This window comes from Macrobrachium rosenbergii, chromosome 14 (assembly GCF_040412425.1).
Source record: "Macrobrachium rosenbergii isolate ZJJX-2024 chromosome 14, ASM4041242v1, whole genome shotgun sequence".
Lineage (NCBI taxonomy): Eukaryota > Metazoa > Arthropoda > Malacostraca > Decapoda > Palaemonidae > Macrobrachium > Macrobrachium rosenbergii.
The window spans coordinates 18545303-18563306 of record NC_089754.1 but is presented as its reverse complement, the minus strand read 5'-3'; the positions used below and the strand labels follow the sequence as shown (position 1 = coordinate 18563306).

Below are 18004 nucleotides of genomic sequence, written 5' to 3'. Positions count from 1 at the left end.
GACAGTTTGCTTGATTACAATTCTTGGGACTTATATTTTTTAAGTTTATTCCATCATTATCACACAGATACCTAGGATGGTAAATTTTGAGTTTTTTTTTTTTATTTTTGTAGCAGTTAACTCCCCAATCTTCGGTTCCGGCGGACTAGATCATGGTTACATATAGTCACATAGGGTGCACAGTGAGTCCGATTTTATTCCATGTTAACAAAACTTACTCTGAAATTATATATCCATAAGTATTAGGAAAATTACACTTTCGTCAATAGCTGGAGCGGGGTTGGGCATAGTGAGCCCCTGCAGCTCTCGGACTGTAAATTGAATAGATATGACCAGTAGTAGATAGCAATGAGGCACAAAAAGCTATTGGAATGATTGACTATAGTATAATATAATATAATATAATATAATACACTTTTGTTTACAAAGATATATGCGAGCATCTTACATAGACATCAAAAGTTTCTTTAAAGCCCGGAACTCGAATTAATCGAAGAGAGCTTCAAAATTTACTTATGACTTTCATCTTGCTGTTTAGCGGCGAAATGCAGAGACTGACGTCCTGAAAATATATATCGGCATATGTTGGAGAGTTGAAATGAAAAAAATCACCGCCTGATATAATTTTTAGAGAAAACCTTCAAAGTTACATTATAAAAATCCCAGTTGACTTTATCATTAGGATATGTCAGAACTTTTGACACCTTTATCAGCTTGGGACTTTGGTGGGTCAGTCTTTTTTCTTTTTTTAGCCAGCATCTTCTCCCACCCATTATTCTATCTTTTCCTTACTTATATTAGTTTTGACCTCGCCGAATTTCATCTTTGTTCCAGTATAATTTTACTGATAATTGGTTTGTCATGGTTCTCCAGTGCTACTTTTCTTGCAGTAACTTTAGATTGACAAGCGGGGTGACATAAAACATGTTTTTAACATTGGTTCTGGCTTAACCTGAAATTCTTTGTTAATTCCCAATGTTACTTTATTTTCGATGTATAACTAAATATTGAAGCTACCGTTCATAGCTGATCCTAACGTAATATTGAACATCTTTACCAAGATGAGGATGTGCCCAGAATGGCTGCGAGCTAGTCGGGGGCTTCACCGCCTGACCCCACACGCCAGTGGTCACTACCGGAACAGCAGTCTGTTCGAACAGATGTAACTTTACTTAATCGTTATCCTTATTTGTGCTATAATACAAAAAATACACATTCTATATTGCTTTAGTAATCAGAGTCAACTATGTCACTTTTGCGATATGTTAAAGGCAAACGTACATTACCAGCTTCCATTTTTAATCATAGTTTCAGGGAGAGCAAAGCTTGGTATTAGCTTTCTTTTATTCCTTTGATAATTTACATGACATGATGAAGGGTAAAGTTCTAGATTCCATACGAATTTTTTCTCATGACATTGCTGATGTGAAGTGATTTAGTAAGTATTCCTCGATCCTGTCCAGGAAGTATAGTTATAATTAAGTTTGTATCTCTGGGTGACGATGACCATACCTCATGTTCGTAGGAAAAACTCTAAGGAGGCAAAAGGAGATAGAGGTTGGTAGAGAAATGGATCTATTGACTTTTAGACATTTTTTTTATAATGACAAGAGAAACTGTCATAAAGAACAACAGGCATACGGTTTTCACCCTAAAACATTCGTCAGAATAAAATGTTTGCAGACTATACGCAAAGGACGCCAGCACGTCATGCACCGTTTTAGAATTGAAATTTCATCAGTTCGTTTCGTACTGAATAATATATACAATGGAATCCATTTTTTCTTTTTTTTTTTTGTATAAAATTAACACAGACAAAAAAGCATACAGACAAACAGACAGTGAACATCTAAAAAGCTTGTGGTTTTTGCTTAAACTGAATATTAAATTTACACTCAAAATTTTCCGAATATGATAACACTTTATTTCTAAAATAGTAACAATATCGTCATAACTATTCCAAATCATTATATGAGTACCACTATTGGAAATGCATTTGCGGCAGTAAGAAAATTGCAGCATTTGAATGGTGATATTACTGAAATTGCAGCTAAACTTTTATTGCCTCATCAACATTTTCTTTGGTAAATTGTGCTCTAAAATTGTATATTATTTCTTTTAGTTTATTCGTAGTTTTATGAATATATATATATATATATATATATATATATATATATATATATATATATATATATATATATATATATATATATATATATATATATATATATATATATATATATACTGTATATAAGCGAAAACCACAGAAAAATAAAACTCAGGAGATCCGTGCAAATGCTTCTTAGAGATGTTTATTCTCGCATCGTCGGGAATAAACATCGTTCGGATCTTTTGGCTTTTATTTTCCTGTGGTTTTCGCTTATACTCCATCACGTGCATCTTCTGGGATTTTCTGAACACAAACACACACACACTCACACATATATGTATGTATGTACTGGTTACAAGCCGTGTGCCCCTTTTCCTCTGACAACGACCCATTACAGTTCACAAACCACCACGTACCTAATTTACTGCTTAAATGAACAGAAGCACATGAGATTTAACGTAAATCGCTCGAATTTCTCCCCTTAGTAAGTTTTGCGAATACTGTTCCGCATAAAGATAATATCTTTTAATACTGTTCCCTATTCGAAAGCAATTTATGGCAGTTTATCGTTGCTTGTAGGAAACAAAAGGATTGCGCTAACGGTCTTCTGATTTAATATCTTTGGAGTTAATTGGTCAACTTAGTCTCTCGTGACAGTTATTTTTAATCTTCTTTGTTGCGCTTAATATCATTCATATTTCACGTCATGCCATTTAATGTTGTTGATAAATTAATATAAGAAAATGTTTAATCTTAACATTATCGTATTTTTATTACATCCTTTTATTTAACTTGACTTATGCGTCTGCTGTTTGGATCAAAACTTATAAGTTAATTTTCGACCTGTTCTCTTCGTCCGATGGACTTGAAATTTTGCATGGTTACTCAATCCCAGTGACAATACAACCTTAATGATTAGTAGGGCAGCAGTGATCTCTAGTGACCCTACAATGGCCTCTCCCAGTATCTCAGGATTTTTATGAAACTCTTTGGGTTTTTCATACCTTCTTTGAGTCGGCAAATAGCTGCAAATTTTTCAAATCTTTGGCTCGACAGGATATCACGTTCAATTTCGTTAGCTACAATCATAAATCGGTTACAATTTCTGTCAAAACTAAAAAGCATAAAATAAAAGATAAAAAAATACAAAAATTTTAAACATGCTTTTATTAAAATGCACTAAAAAAGTAAAAAATAGTTTTTGAGACACACAGGGTTTTCTTACAGTTAATCATGTCTACAAAAATAAAAGTGTGGGAGCCAAACATGGAAGGAACAGCTACAAGAAAAGAAATATAATTTTTTTTATTTCTTGTAGCATTTCCTCCCCTGTCTGGCGCCTACGTTTTATCTTTGTAGGCATGATTAATTGTGAGAAAATCCTAGTGTCTCAAAAAATTTTTTTACTTTTTATGGCATTTTAATAAAAGCGTGTTTTAAAACCTTTTTTAATATTTTTTGTAGATACTTTTCTGATTGAATGCACTGTAATTTAGGTTTTTATCTCAATTAACATCCTCATTGTTCTTTCCATTTTTGTTCTTCAGGTGGTTCGGAACTGCTCCTGCAGCGTTAAGGGAACTCGTCTACATTACAGTAAGTCATGGTTATTATAAGTCATGGTTGTTATTTTTCTTAGGTATTTCTCTTTTACAGTCGCACTCAGCAGCAACATGAGAATTCATATTAGAGGAATTAGAACTCCCTGGTAGTCCTTGAAAATTAAGAACGTTTTTGAAATTCTGTTGTTTTCTGTGTGAGTATATTTTCAGAGCACAACTTTCATTAGATTGATTATATATGTAAGGAAAAATCGACTTTATGCACAATTGTAGCCAGACCTTGTAACATTTCTGTGACGGAATAAGAATTGTGTTTAGATTTGGGAAAGTTGAGCATTTTTCATCCAGTGACAGACTGGGACTTTAAAAGTTATATATTCATAACGAACGTGCTTTCTGGATAACAAATCCGATTGTCAGGACTTGGCGAGCGAAAGAAAAATAAAAGTAATTCTGATTTTTTATCTTCTACGTTGGTGGAAATACAAGCACGTTTCTTTTCTTTTTAACTCGAGCAATACATTTCATGAAGTCAGAATCATTTTTGTTTAAGTAAAATAAAAAAAATATTCAGGATGGTCAGTTGGATTTCTTTCCCACGTGTTGTTACACTAAGATTTTCTTTATAGCTACCTTTGCGTCTTTCTGTTCATGAATAATTGTTTCTTCTCTTTGTTAATCAATCAGTATTTATGAATAACAAAGTACCCTCAAAAGTACATCTCTCCTCCTGGAGCTAGGAAGGATTGCAGACATCAAAGGATGTTGTTGTGTCGGTGAGAACTTGTTGAAAACTGGAATTATCAGATAGAAAATGTGCCCCCTTTCGTTGTCTAAAATTAGCTGAGTTATGAGTTCGCCTGTTGACTTTCAGCAGATAAGTGCCTCAATCTGCAATTAACCTTTTATCATATCATCTGGAATTATTAAACTTTTAATGTTGTTGCTGACACTGAAAAAGGGTTCCTTTTTTTACTACTCTTTTATATTCGTGATTTAAAAACAAAAGCTAAAGAAGATTAATTGTACTTCTTGTTGTAAATCCGTTTTGCAAGATAACACCAAGATCTAGAGAATTTAAAAATTTTACGTATAGAGTAGTTCCAAATATAATGATCAAATTTTACATATATATTAATTTAAAAATTTTATATATATATATAGTTCCAAATGTAATGATATAAATTTATATATATATATATATATATATAAATATATATATATATATATATATATATATATATATATATATATATATATATATATATATATATATATATATATATATATATATATATATATATTGTCGCTATATAAATTACCCAACGTGTATTCATTTACAGTTCCGTATATCGCTGGGAGGCTGATACTACGAATTCTTTCATTTGGAATTAGAGCTCCCGCATTTATGAATGATTATCTTATAGCAAGTTTTGAATGCTGAAAGGACTCATATACAGTAGACAGTCTACTTTCAGTTAAAGGGACCATTTGTAGTTAATTTTACTCGTTTAGCATTACGCCTCTTTTTTCTGATCTAAGGATTTCTGTGGTTCATTGGTATTCAGAATTAAATCGAGACTGAGTGATTTCAAGAGTATGTGTATAGATAAGATTAAAACCCTTTTATTCTGTGAAGTAAAACAATAAAAAAAGCTATGCGGGACATAGATGGGCCAGTGTGGATTTGATGAATGAATCATAAGAGCATGTTTACAGTTTCATTGCGAAGGTGAGCAAGCATCATAACGAGCCTCTAGATTTACGTAAGCATATTCGTTGTAAAAACAGTGGAGAAAATAAACTTTGAATAAATGATAAATGTTGTCTAGGATTAAACTGTCATTTTATTGAATATCCACAAATCATTGCCACATCAGGATTACAAAGGTTTTTTACAAGATTTCTGCTTTAGTGGGGCAGATAAGAGTAATTTTTTAGAAGAATCGTGCAAATGATGATACAAGCATCAAATTTGGCACAATTGTTCTCAAAGGATACTAATCAAATCTGCCCGATTGGCCAATTGAAAATCCAAAATGGCGGCCATTTTTCAAGATGGCCATAAAAATAACCACCCGAGGTTGATGTTTTGCTTAGAAATATTTGTAGTTGTCCGAATTGCATGATCTGAGTGTGGATTCCTATGTTTTTAAGCCTGCTGATGTATATTTTCTAGTTTATAACATGGTTAAGGCACTGTTTTAAAGGAGTGATTGTCGGGCACTACCAAGGCACATTGGTGACATCACTGCTGTGAAACTCAGCATGAGGTTCAGTGTCAGCTAAGTAGGAAGTTTATGTTGGCATCATACTGCAACAACCCCAAATCAGTTAGGCAGCCGCACCTGAATGGACAGGATGTGCCAGCGTGGGAGAGCCAAACCAAGGATAACAGGGTTTTAGTTATCTGGATGGCGTACAGATCGCACGGGACTTATGACACTGGATGAACGATCGGACTAGGTGTATGGCACAGTGCAAGAACCTAGTTGTATCCCATACAGGAAAGCGCCTATTGTATATTATAGGACATAAGAGGCCTATTATACTATTACATGTACAGGGTGGTAAAAGGATAAACCCTCGACCCTGAACGTCATCATAATCATGGATGCGAACTCTACTGGACGATCATGGAAAACAGATTGGACCAAGTGTTACCTATGTCAGGAGGTTAAGAAAGAAGATCTAAAATCTCCCCAGGCCAATCCTGCCAGAAGAGGGGATGATGGATATATGAACCTGGCAAAGAATATTCCTCTGTTTCACTCACTCAATGCGCTACCAATTAAGCTAAACCCTGCAAGACTTGACGAAGGTTCTGGGATAGAGGAAACGTTGAGAAAAAATAAGGCACAATATCATGAGAGTTGCAGGCTTCTGTTCAACAACACAAAGTTACACTGAGCTGAAAAAAGAGCAAGTCATGTAGGTACTAGTGATGAGGGCAGTAGAAGTAAGATTCCACGAAAACTCCAAGAAACTAAAACAAAAGAATGCTTCTTCTTCGAAACTGAAGGAGGGGAGCTTAGAGAAGCAATGACAATGCAAGTGAATAGGAGAATAAATGAATGTGCCAAAACACTCAGTGATACAAAACTTCTCGCCAAACTAAGTGCAGGAGATGTCATAGCCCAAAAAGTGAAATATCACCCTGGTTGTTTGGTGGCATTGTATAACCGAGAACGGGCATACCTAAAGGTGAGGGAGCAAGAAAAAGCACAGGAACACTGGAAGGATGCATATCCAATTGCTTTCTCTGAACTAGTCACCTACATCTGCGAGATGAAAAATGCAGTGAGAGTCCACTGATTTTCAAGCTTGCTGATTTGACCAAGCTTTACAAGCAGAGGCTGGAAGAGCTTGGTGTTGACTCGCCTGATGTTCATCCTACTCGACTCTAGGATCAGCTGCTTTTGCACATTCCACTGCTGCAAGCTAAGTGCCAAGGACGAGAAGTTCTGTTGGCTGTTGAAACTGGCGTAGGTTCAATCCTATCAGAAGCAACCCCTTATGGTGAAGTGATCCATCTAGCAAAAGCCGCTGGGATAATAAGACAAGACATGCTCCGTCAGAAGTCGAATTTCAGCAGCTATTTTCATGACAAAGACTTAGAACAGGCTGTGCCACCATCACTGCTTCAGTTTGTGTGCATGATCAAACATAGTGCAGACATCAAGTCCCAACTCCATCATGGAGCATCGAAATCAGACTTTGCTATATCACAACTTCTACAATATAACTGCTTTGCCAAATACAAGGAAGGAACAGATGGCCACAGGCATTCCAAGGACCGGGAGCCACATTTTGCAGTCTACATGGGCCTGTATGTGTTTGCCAAGACGAGGAAGAAACAGATAATTGAAATGCTCCATGAGAATGGGCTCAGCATATCACATGACCGAGTCCTAGAAATCTCAGCACAGTTAGGAGAAGCAGTTGTTGCACAGTATGTGGAAGATGGAGTAATCTTTTCCCCAGTCTTGAGAAAGAATTTGTTCACAACTGGAGCAGGTGACAACATAGATCACAATCCGACTGCGACCACAGCTGAAACATCTTTACACGGTACAAGTGTATCCATTTTCCAGCATCCAAACACAGGAAATCCTGGTGATGAACGTAAGCCACTCAAACTAGATATAGAGTAAAAAATGAAGGTTAAAAAAGTTCCAGAGCTTCCAGAAGCATACACCAATATTTGACCAGCATACATCACCAAAAACCCCAATCCTCCTCTAGTTGCAAGCCAGTCCTTACCAGCACCAGAGTCGATCAAGTCACATTTGAAAGAAGAAAATTCTTGATTGGAGGAAGTCTTCCTCACTGAGAATGTGGCTGATGCAGTCAGCATCACATGGTCAGCATATCATGCAACACAGAAAAGGAGCCGTCCATTTGAAATGAGCATATCGGCAGTGATGCCTATGTGGCAAGACCAGGCACACTGTTGCAATTATCAAGCATGCCATGGAGGGTCCGTGATACAGTGGCTTTTTTGAACCCACAGCAGACACCTGTAATTGTTGTTGACCAACCGTTGTATGCTCTGGCGAAACAAATACAGTGGAAGTGGCAAGAATATGGAGAGGACAAGTTCGTTGTCATGTTCGGGGGCTTTCATATAGAAATGGCTTCACTGAGATTGATAGGAACATTACTACGAGACAGTGGGTGGACCAGTGCCATTGAGGAAGCAGGGGTGGCCTCATCTGGTACATCAGTCTTACCTGTCTGCATCCAGTGTCGCAAAGACAAGACAAGCACACCAGATTACAGCATGCAGCTCTATTCCACCAACACAGGCAGCCCTCAGAGAACATGCAAAGCGTGCAGCCTACCAGGCTGGGATCATCTGGGGCCAGGCAACCCACTGTAATCCCACACATGAGCAGTCCAGCTGAATGGGGGTGGACACAGAAAGGAGAAGCATGGCAGATACATTGGACAACACTACCACCGATTGCAGCAAGCTGTCAAGAATTGACAAAGTGCTCCTGTAAGAAGGTTTGCAAAGGAAGATGCAAGTGCTCTCAGGCAGAGCTTCCCTGCACATCACTCTGCAGCTGCATATGTGAACAGTAGCAGATCGAGAAACAGCAGCACGGTATGCATAACTTTGAAAATGTACTAGCCGGGACAAAACTTATGTAAAAAAAGACAAACATCTTGGTGGTCATCTTGAGAAATGTCTCAGAGTGATTTTTAAACAGGAAAATATAGTTCAGCAGGCTTCAAAACATAGAAATCCACACTTAGATCATGCAAATCAGACAACTACAAATATTTCTAAGCAAAACATCTACTTCGGGTGGTTATTTTGGCGGCCATCTTGGATTTTCAATTGGCCAATCGGGTAGATTTGATTAGTATAACTTGGAGGACACTTGTGCCAAATTTGATGCTTGTATCATCATTTGCACGATTTTTCTGTTATCTGCCCCACTACTTAAAATTATTGCTTATAAAAAGTCACGGTACAGGTGAATAAAAATTTACATTTTATTCTTGGATAAAGTCAGTCTGTTCGTTACCTGCTATCAGATAACAATGAATCGTTAGAAAATAACGGCATTAAAGAATTCCATGAGTCTGCTAAGCCTCCCGCTGACATATGAGGAATTAATCCTTTCTTCTGGGTTACTAAGATGTAAATTGCACGAATTTCTATAAATACTTATTTTGGGGATTTGAGGAAAAGGAAATTTAATACTATTTTTCTCCCTTTTTACGCATTCACTGTTGCTTTAAATCTAGTTGAAATTGAGATTTTGAAATCTCGTATTGATTCATCTCTACGTCGTTGAAAACACGCGCTTTCATAGTATCCAATAATATTAGCAAATCCTTACGTTCTACTTTTTTTATCTCTCTTATTAGTTATTAACATATGAGGAATTAATCCTTTCTTCTGGGTTACTAAGATGTAAATTGCACGAATTTCTATGAATACTTATTTTTGGGGGATTTGAGGAAAAGGAAATTTTATACTATTTTTCTTCCTTTTTATGCATTCACTGTTGCTTTAAATCTATTTGAAATTGAGATTTTGAAATCTCGTATTGATTCATCTCTACATCGTTGAAAATACGCGCTTTCATATGTATCCAATAATATTAGCAAATCTTACATTCTACTTTTTTTTATCTTATTAGTTATTAACATATTTAGCAAAGGTCTTTTTAACTCTTTTTATTAATAAGCTGCAACGACGTCCACATTCTTCTATTCATTTGCATACTTTTAAACGTCTTCTGCAAAGTCGCTTTCTGATGTGTCAGAGAAGCTGAGAGATAATCCGCTTCATCCGATAATCATATTTCATCGAGTTCAGAGTTCCCAGAACGTTTAGACTATTATATTTTCCATTTTAGTTTCACTCACCCTATTTTTTTTTTTTTATTTTCTTTCAGTGTGAACAAACAGTAATAAAAATACACCCCTCCAAACATACCCCTCATAATATATATATATATATATATATATATATATATATATATATATATATATATATATATATATATATATATATATATATATATATATTCATTGTGTGTGTGTGTGTGTGTGTTGCTTTTGTGGCATCAGTGAGTGTTTTATACCAGAATCTTCATATCGTCGGGTTTTATATGATTCTCATACGTCAGTCTTCGGTGAAGAGCACACAAACTTCTTTGTTCCATTTATTGTTTTCTGTCTTTCTGCACGACAGCTGTTTCTCCACTTTGTGGCATTTTCAAGTGATGCCACAATAGTAATTGCTTTCAATGAAAATTGTCGAAGAGGAAAAACTATTTGTTCCATTTAAAACAGCTGTTTCTCCACTTTGTGTTTTCATATATACATAATGATATATATATATAAAAACTATATATAAATATATATATATATATATATATATATATATATATATATATATATATATATATATATATATATACTTATATATATTTCTACAAATGTTCGGGGATACTTACTTGATTCTGGGTGGCAACGGATGAATGCAGGGAGTTCCTTTTATTTATTACACATCTGACTCAATATTCGGACAGTTCGTAGACAAAACAAAGAAAATCCATGGCTTAGGGCCCTCTTCATGTGAGGGAAATTACGTAAACTCAAGGGTTCTCTTAACTCATTATATTTACATAACAAACACAGATCAGAAGAATGACGAATTACTGGTCAGGTAATAATAAGGGCCTGCTAAAATAACGAATCCTACACAAAATAAATATTCTACTCCAACAATGTCTTCATAACAGGAACATCGCAGTGAAGGGATAGAAGGGGGACTGCACATGGATAGAGCCCAGAGATTCCACATTCGAGGCCTATCTGCAAATATATGCAAGATGGTTACTTGCAATAATAATAAGACGCTCAAAGGGAAACTGAGGAATGCACAGATGGTGCCAAATAACTCAGTTCAACACTAACGCATAATTACGTTAACACTGAATGCTCCAACACAAATTACTGAAGGTGATCGCACAATGGAAAATAAAAGAAAAATCAGGCAGAGAAATAGCAGGAATCGTGACTGGCTACAATAACCTTACTCCGGCACATTACCTCCGTCAAGATGACTGTGTCCTCTTTCGGTACGGCACTGGCGTTGGAGGGGGGAATTATAATGCCACTACAAAATATACTGGGTTCGAGCCCCAGGGTCGAACACATGGTTCAGAGGGACAGGCAAGGTAAGGACGTCTGTCCTCGGGTCGTAGCCTGAGCTTTCTCTCTTGATTCTCGTTGCAACGTCTATAAATAACCTTCGGGGATTATGCGGGGGCGTCTAACTAGGTGGCTCAAAGGTCAATCTACGTCACGTTTTCTATAATGACGACCGCATGGCATCAGTCAACCCACGTGGAGGGTTTAGAATGAGGCGGGGGAGGGGGCAACTTTCTCTTTTTGGTTCCTCCCTTGCTTTGCTGGACGCAGAGAAGGTCTGATGATCAGCTGGAATTAGGCCTAAAAGCAGTCACCTTGAACAGAGAGAGATGAGTTAGACTTAACCATTTTGGTGAATGAAGGAGAGAGTTTTATGAAGAGGCGAGTGGAAACCCACAGTTCTTGTGATTAAATAAATATAAATTAATTTTTATTTCTTTCTCAATTATGTTGCAAATGTAAAAATGAGTGAGGTTGCGAGAAAAGAGGTCCCATCTGTGGCACCTCCCCAACCAAGTTAGAATTCAAACCCTAGATTGGGTGAGAATGATTACGAGCAAGCAAACTCACTTAAATACTTTACTTTACTTCTCTCTCATTTCCCTTTGGTGCCTTATAATTTAACTTAACCTTCTGCGTAGCCATTAATTTCAAGAGGCAAACAACATTGTGACATTTACGTTAATGCAGAATACATATTTGCTGCTAGAAATGACATATTTTTAGCATTAAATTCCTGTTACGTTAAGGTAGCGTTACTCAGAATATTTTTCACACGTAATGGTATAGTTAAAACAATTAATCAATACTACCTGTAGGTTAATTCTAGAGATACTTCATGCGCTCTTAATAATAATCAGTTACAAGTTTTGCTCACATGCAGTTGGTCCGCCTTGAAGAGGCATTACAATAAGGTAAACGTGGTCTTGGTTAGGTGTTTCCACGATACTTGAGCAACAGCTCAGTGCCATTCGGGGATTATTAAACATAAGGTTGTGAGTTTGAGACTCGAAATTTATTGCAGAGATTCACAAAGAGAATAGGTGACATTCAGTGTAATCAATGATTGTAAAATAAAGATGATGACTAAATATGCCAAAATTACATTCCTTAGCCTATGGAATACAGCTAGGATCATTTCTTAGCCCAAGAAGGCCACAAAGGTAGCCAGAGGGCGCGACCCCTCCAGCAGGATCATTTGCTAGCCTATACTATAATGGCACTGTGCCAAGTTGGCACTCATATAATAATGATAACTAATGGCGATGGCATGTTGTATTTTAAATTCATCATGCTGCGGTAGGCATGAAAGGGAAGTCATAGGACTGATACAGTTTGCATATCTGTTAATGGCACTCTGCATAGGCAGAAGGGATTAATGTAAAATGCGGGCCTTGGTAAGGCACAAAATAAATGTGAGTAATAATCAAAATTAAGAAAGGAAATGTTATAGTGGAAGAACAAGGATAGTGTTATGAGGAAAATAGAATAGTGAAGGACCCTAACATCCTCTTCTGGATAGAGGTGCCAAAGTCGTCGTAGGATAAAGGGATGGCACTGTGCCATTTTGGCACAGGTGCCAGGAGAACTCGGGGCTCTCCTTAAGCTACCTGGACTTATCCACGCCTGTGGTATTTCCTCCACGGACCTCTCTTACTTTGATGGTTTGTCTCGGTCGGGGAATCAGTGGAACCGAGCCCAGAGGTTATTTTAGTGCCGCCTGTGTCGGCTTCCTTGACGGTTTAAGCAGGGGCCTTCTTTACAAGCCCTACCACGATCCGTTGCAGTTCCTGGAGTTCATCGGCCATTTGAGACAAGGCAGAATCCTTACTCAATTGTGTCTGCGGTGGACTGAGACAGAGAGGAGGAGGTCGTGGGGGCATGGGAGGCTCGCAGGTGAGAATGACCAGCTCAGGCACTGGTTGCGAGGCCGCACCTTTGCGTGAGCTTCTGCTGTGGTCAGAAGGATCTGTCTCCCTTACCAGCATTAGTAGCAGATCCAAGTCGGGCGAAGAGAGGAGGCCCGAACTGGGATCTCTGGAATAGAGATCAGGGGCGTACTCTGGCACTGACACTGGCACTAAGGTTGGGCCAGGTATTAATAATTGATTTGGAATTTGCTCGTCGTTCGGGGCAGACGGAGCTTGGCACTGCTCAGTGCACCCAAGTGACACTGGCAGACATTGTGAATCAAGAGTAGGATCTCCTGGAGGGGGATCTACTTCGGGCCCTGGCACTGGCACTGGGGCAGGGCCGGGCACTGGAATGGGATTGGGAATCGATCTTGATGGAGGGGCCCACTGCACATTGCACTCAGGTGGCATGGGCAGTGGAACGAAGTCAGGTGTTTGAGTTTTACTCGTGCCTAATAAATGATTTGGGGGATTTGGACCCCTGGATTGCTCTAACTTAGATGGGGACTAGAAGTCCTGTCGCAGATTTCAGATCTCTGAGGTCTCTTGATCCTCAACTTGACAGTAGGAAGTATCATTTTGAAGCGATTGATACCCTCAATCGTGACGAGTTTACGTCTGTTGATGATAGCTCCACGGGGAACTTTGTCATCCCTTATGAGGGACATTTGTGTGCCAGAATCATCAAATGCCTTGACCTGGCTGGCGGGGCACATACCTCATGGAAGTGCCACATAAATGGGACCCTGGGCTGGAGGACCTAAAGATGTTGGATCAGTGACTGCCAAGGCAAGGGTGGGCGTACTTGATTTATTATTATTAGGGCATTTTGCCCATTGGGCAGAGTGCCCATAGACTTTGCAAGCCAGGCAATAAGTCCGGCTATAATCTTTAACTGGGCCTGTCCCATAGGAGGGAGCAGGCCCTTTACCCTTCGTCCATGACCCAGGTGTGGCTCGGGGTGTTGTCCCGTTTGAGGACGTAGGGGGGTTTTCTGGTTGATTCGCAGCCTTAAAGTGGCACTGCTCAGTGGGGTGCCCTGTTCTCTTACAGTACCCACACATGGGTTTGTTATGGGGTTGCCCATTCTTGTGAGGTTGCTGGGAATTGGTCGAGGCAGCCAAGGAGGGATATAATTTTCGGCCATGGGAACTAAGATAGGGATGATGCGTATCCTGTGTCAGCCCAATGGCAGCACTCGACCAGTGTCTTAGGCGCCTTATCGCAAAAATGAGTGATGAGAGCTGGCGGGGCATAAAATAAGAAATCCTCGAGCTGCTGGAAGAGTTCGAGGACTTCCTTCACACTAGTGGCTTTCAGAGATTGTAGCCATCGTTTTAGGGCCTGGGTCTTTTTGAAGATCCACTCAGACCAGGTTTGGCCTGATTCCTTGGACATATCTCTCCACCTTTTCCTCCAACATTCGGGAGTTATTTCAAAAGCCTTTATGATGGCTTGGTGGACAAGGACAGGATTTCCTTGATCCTCGGGGGGAGAGCGTTGAAGGACTCAAGGTGTCCCGAAAGACTCAAGTTGTCTGAAAAGACTCAGGGCTGTTCGAGGGAACAGATTCTATGTCTGACAAGACTCAATATTGTTCGAAATGAACAGATTCAAGTTGCCTGAAAAGACTCAGTGTCTGAAGAGACTCAGGTTGTCTGAAAAGACTTAAATTTCAGGTGTTTGAAGAGACTCAAGTTGTCTGAAAGGACTCAGTTGTCTAAAAAGACTTAAATATCAGGTGTCTGAAGAGACTCAAGTGGCCTGGAAGGACTCAGTTGTCTGAAAAGACTTAATTTCAGGTGTCTGAAGAGACTCAAATTGTCTGAAAAAACTCAGTTGTCTGAAAAGACTTAATTTCAGGTGTCTGAAGAGACTCAATTGTTCAGAATGAACGTAACTTGATATGTCTGAATAAGACAATCTTAGGGTGTCTGAAAGACTGTTAAAATTAATATGTCTGGATAAGACAAATCTGAAACACTCAATTGTTCAGAATGAATGAAAATTAGTGTGTCTGAATAAGACAAATATGTCTGAATAAGACAAAATTCAAGTTGTCTGAAATGACTCAGCTAAAAATTAATATGTCTGAATAAGACAAATTTCAGGATGTCTGAGGAGACTCAGTTAAAATTTGGTATGTCTGAATAAGACAAATATGTCTGAATAAGCTCAGTTGTTCAGAATGAACAAAAATTAATATGTCTGAATGAGACAGATTTCAGGGTGTCTGAAAAGACTGTTAAAATTTTAATGTCTGAATAAAACAAATTTCAGGATGTCTGAAGAGACTCGGTTAAAAATTAGTATGTCTGAATAAGACAAATAATCAGAGTGTCTGAAAAGACGTAGTTAAAATTTAATGTCTGAATAAGACAATTTTCAGGCTGTCTGAAACCTCAGTTGTTCAGAATGAACGAAATTAATATGTCTGAATAAGACATACCTAAGGGTGTCTGTTAATATGTCTGAATAGACTTAGTGGTTCTTAATGAACGAAAAATTAGCCCAAGCTAACGTAAGCCTTGCGTATATTTTATTTTTCGGAGAGATGCTGCAGAACTAATAAAAAAAAAAGGCTTACGGGGTTATACACTTGGTGTGTAAAGGGAATTTTCCTTGCTCTGTCAAATAATTTTAAATGTGGCGTAATGAGAACAGTACATCGATCCTATCGAATATTAAAATCTCCAACACACGAGGGTGAGAAGAAAAGAAAATGAATAATGCTTAATCTTATAACATGCACGGAGGGAGTGCGGACTGCCGTGGGGGAGGGAAGAAATTGTTTATTCACCGTTATCAGTCAAACCTTAAATCGCACGTGTATTCCAATGTCTCGTGACATCTGCCGACAAATGAAAGAGTCAGGCGTGTGGGGGTGTGGGGAGGGGAGTTGTCTTGACGGCATGTCTACCTGCCTACTCTTTTGTCTCACACTCAGGCCTGCCCGCAGTAATGAATGAACGAGAGAATTCTCGCTAAAGTTTATTGCTTTCAAAAATGCGGCGAGGTGCACGGACATATGGATAAAATTTAGCGAGTGAAAGAAAGGGGTATATGAGCGCTGTGCGTGCGGTTTTATAACAATGGAATTTCTAATGGAACTCACAATCAAAGATGGCGGACAGTTAGGGATGGGCTCATGTGGCCTGGAATTGAAGATTCCACGTCGGAATTTACTGTTCCCTCGCCTTGAGAGCGGAAATTTAGATTCCTAAATACTTCCTAGCTTTTCCTATCGACCAAGTGATGGAGAGAGAGAGAGGATAAATCCAGCGATGCAAAAATAGCTGGAGTCAAAGCCTTAGTGGTCGCCTACAGTGTGCCCATCTGGGAATTCGAGACTTTCAAATTGTTCTTAATATATGGACGAAGGAATGAGGGCTTTATTACTTTTATTAACTCTTCGACTGAGTTGCTCCCTAGCTTCATATTCGTAAAACATGCAGCTAACATGCGATAGCACAAACATCTCGTGGAATTGTTAGTACGCTCTCTCTTCTCGTGAATTAATTTGGCATGCACGTGGTCTATCAATTACCCAACACTGATTGCAGTCACTTTTCACACCTAGCATAAACCTTAACAAAATATATGACACGTACTTACGCTGTGGAACTGGCTCTTCTCATGTCTTTAAAATGGAGGGGGTATGATATCAAGATCGTCTCTAATTATGCAGACCAGCTAGCAGTTGCTATTCCGCTGATAATTGCAAGGCAATTGCATATTGGCAAGGTACGCCAGTTGCTACGAATGTCCGGGGATACTTACTTGATTCTGGGCGGCAACGGATGAACGCAGGGAATTCCTTTTATTTATTACACATCTGACTCAATATTCGGACAGTTCGTAGACAAAACAACGGAAATCATTGGCTTAGGGCCTTCTTCATGTGAGGGAAATTACGTAAACTCAAGGGTTCTCTTAGCTAATTATATTTACATAACAAACAGATCAGAAGAATGACGAATTACTGGGCTGGTAATAATAAGGACCTGCTAAAATAACGAATCCTACAAAAATAAATATTCTACTCCAACGATGTCTTCATAACAGGAGCATCGCAGTGAGGGGATGGAAGGGTGACTGCACACGGATGGAGCCGAGAAATTCCACAGTCGAGACCTATCTGCAAATATATGCAAGACGGTTACTTGCAATAATAAGATGCTCAAAGGGAAACTGAGGAATGCACAGATGGTGCCAAATAACTCAGTTCAACCCTGAACTAATGCATAATTACATTAACACTGAATGTTCGAACACAAATTACCGAAGGTGATCACACAGTGGAAAATAAAAGAAAAATCAGGCAGAGAAATAATAGGAATCGTGACTGGCTAAAAGAACCTTACTCCAGCAGATTACCTTCGTCAAGATGACGGTGTCCTCGTTCGGTACGGCGCTGGCGATGGAGGAGGGAATTCTAATGCCACTACAAAATATACTGGGTTCGAGCCCCAGGGTCGAACACATGGTTCAGAGGGACAGGCAAGGTAAGGACGTCTGTCCTCAGGTCGTAGCCTGAGCTTTCTCTCTCTCGATTCTCGTTGCAGCGTCTATAAATAACCTTTGGGGATTATGCGGGGGCGTCTAACTAGGTGGCTCAAAGGTCAATCTTCGTCACGTTTTCTATAATGACGACCGCATGGCGCCAGTCAACCCACATGGAGAGTTCAGAATGAGGGGGGCGCCAACTTTCTCTTTTTGGTTCCTCCCTTGCCTTGCTG

At 38.8% G+C, this 18004-nt stretch overlaps 1 protein-coding gene across 5 annotated transcripts in view; it reads left to right on the top strand.

Moving 5' to 3' along the window:
• LOC136845746 (uncharacterized) overlaps positions 1-18004 on the top strand; it is a 732048-nt gene that overhangs the window by 460209 nt on the left and 253835 nt on the right. For all 5 annotated transcript variants that reach the window (XM_067115988.1, XM_067115989.1, XM_067115990.1 and 2 more), the window contains one exon: positions 3658-3706. The gene's annotated coding sequence lies outside the window, so the exon portion shown is untranslated. The remainder of the gene's footprint in view (positions 1-3657; positions 3707-18004) is intronic.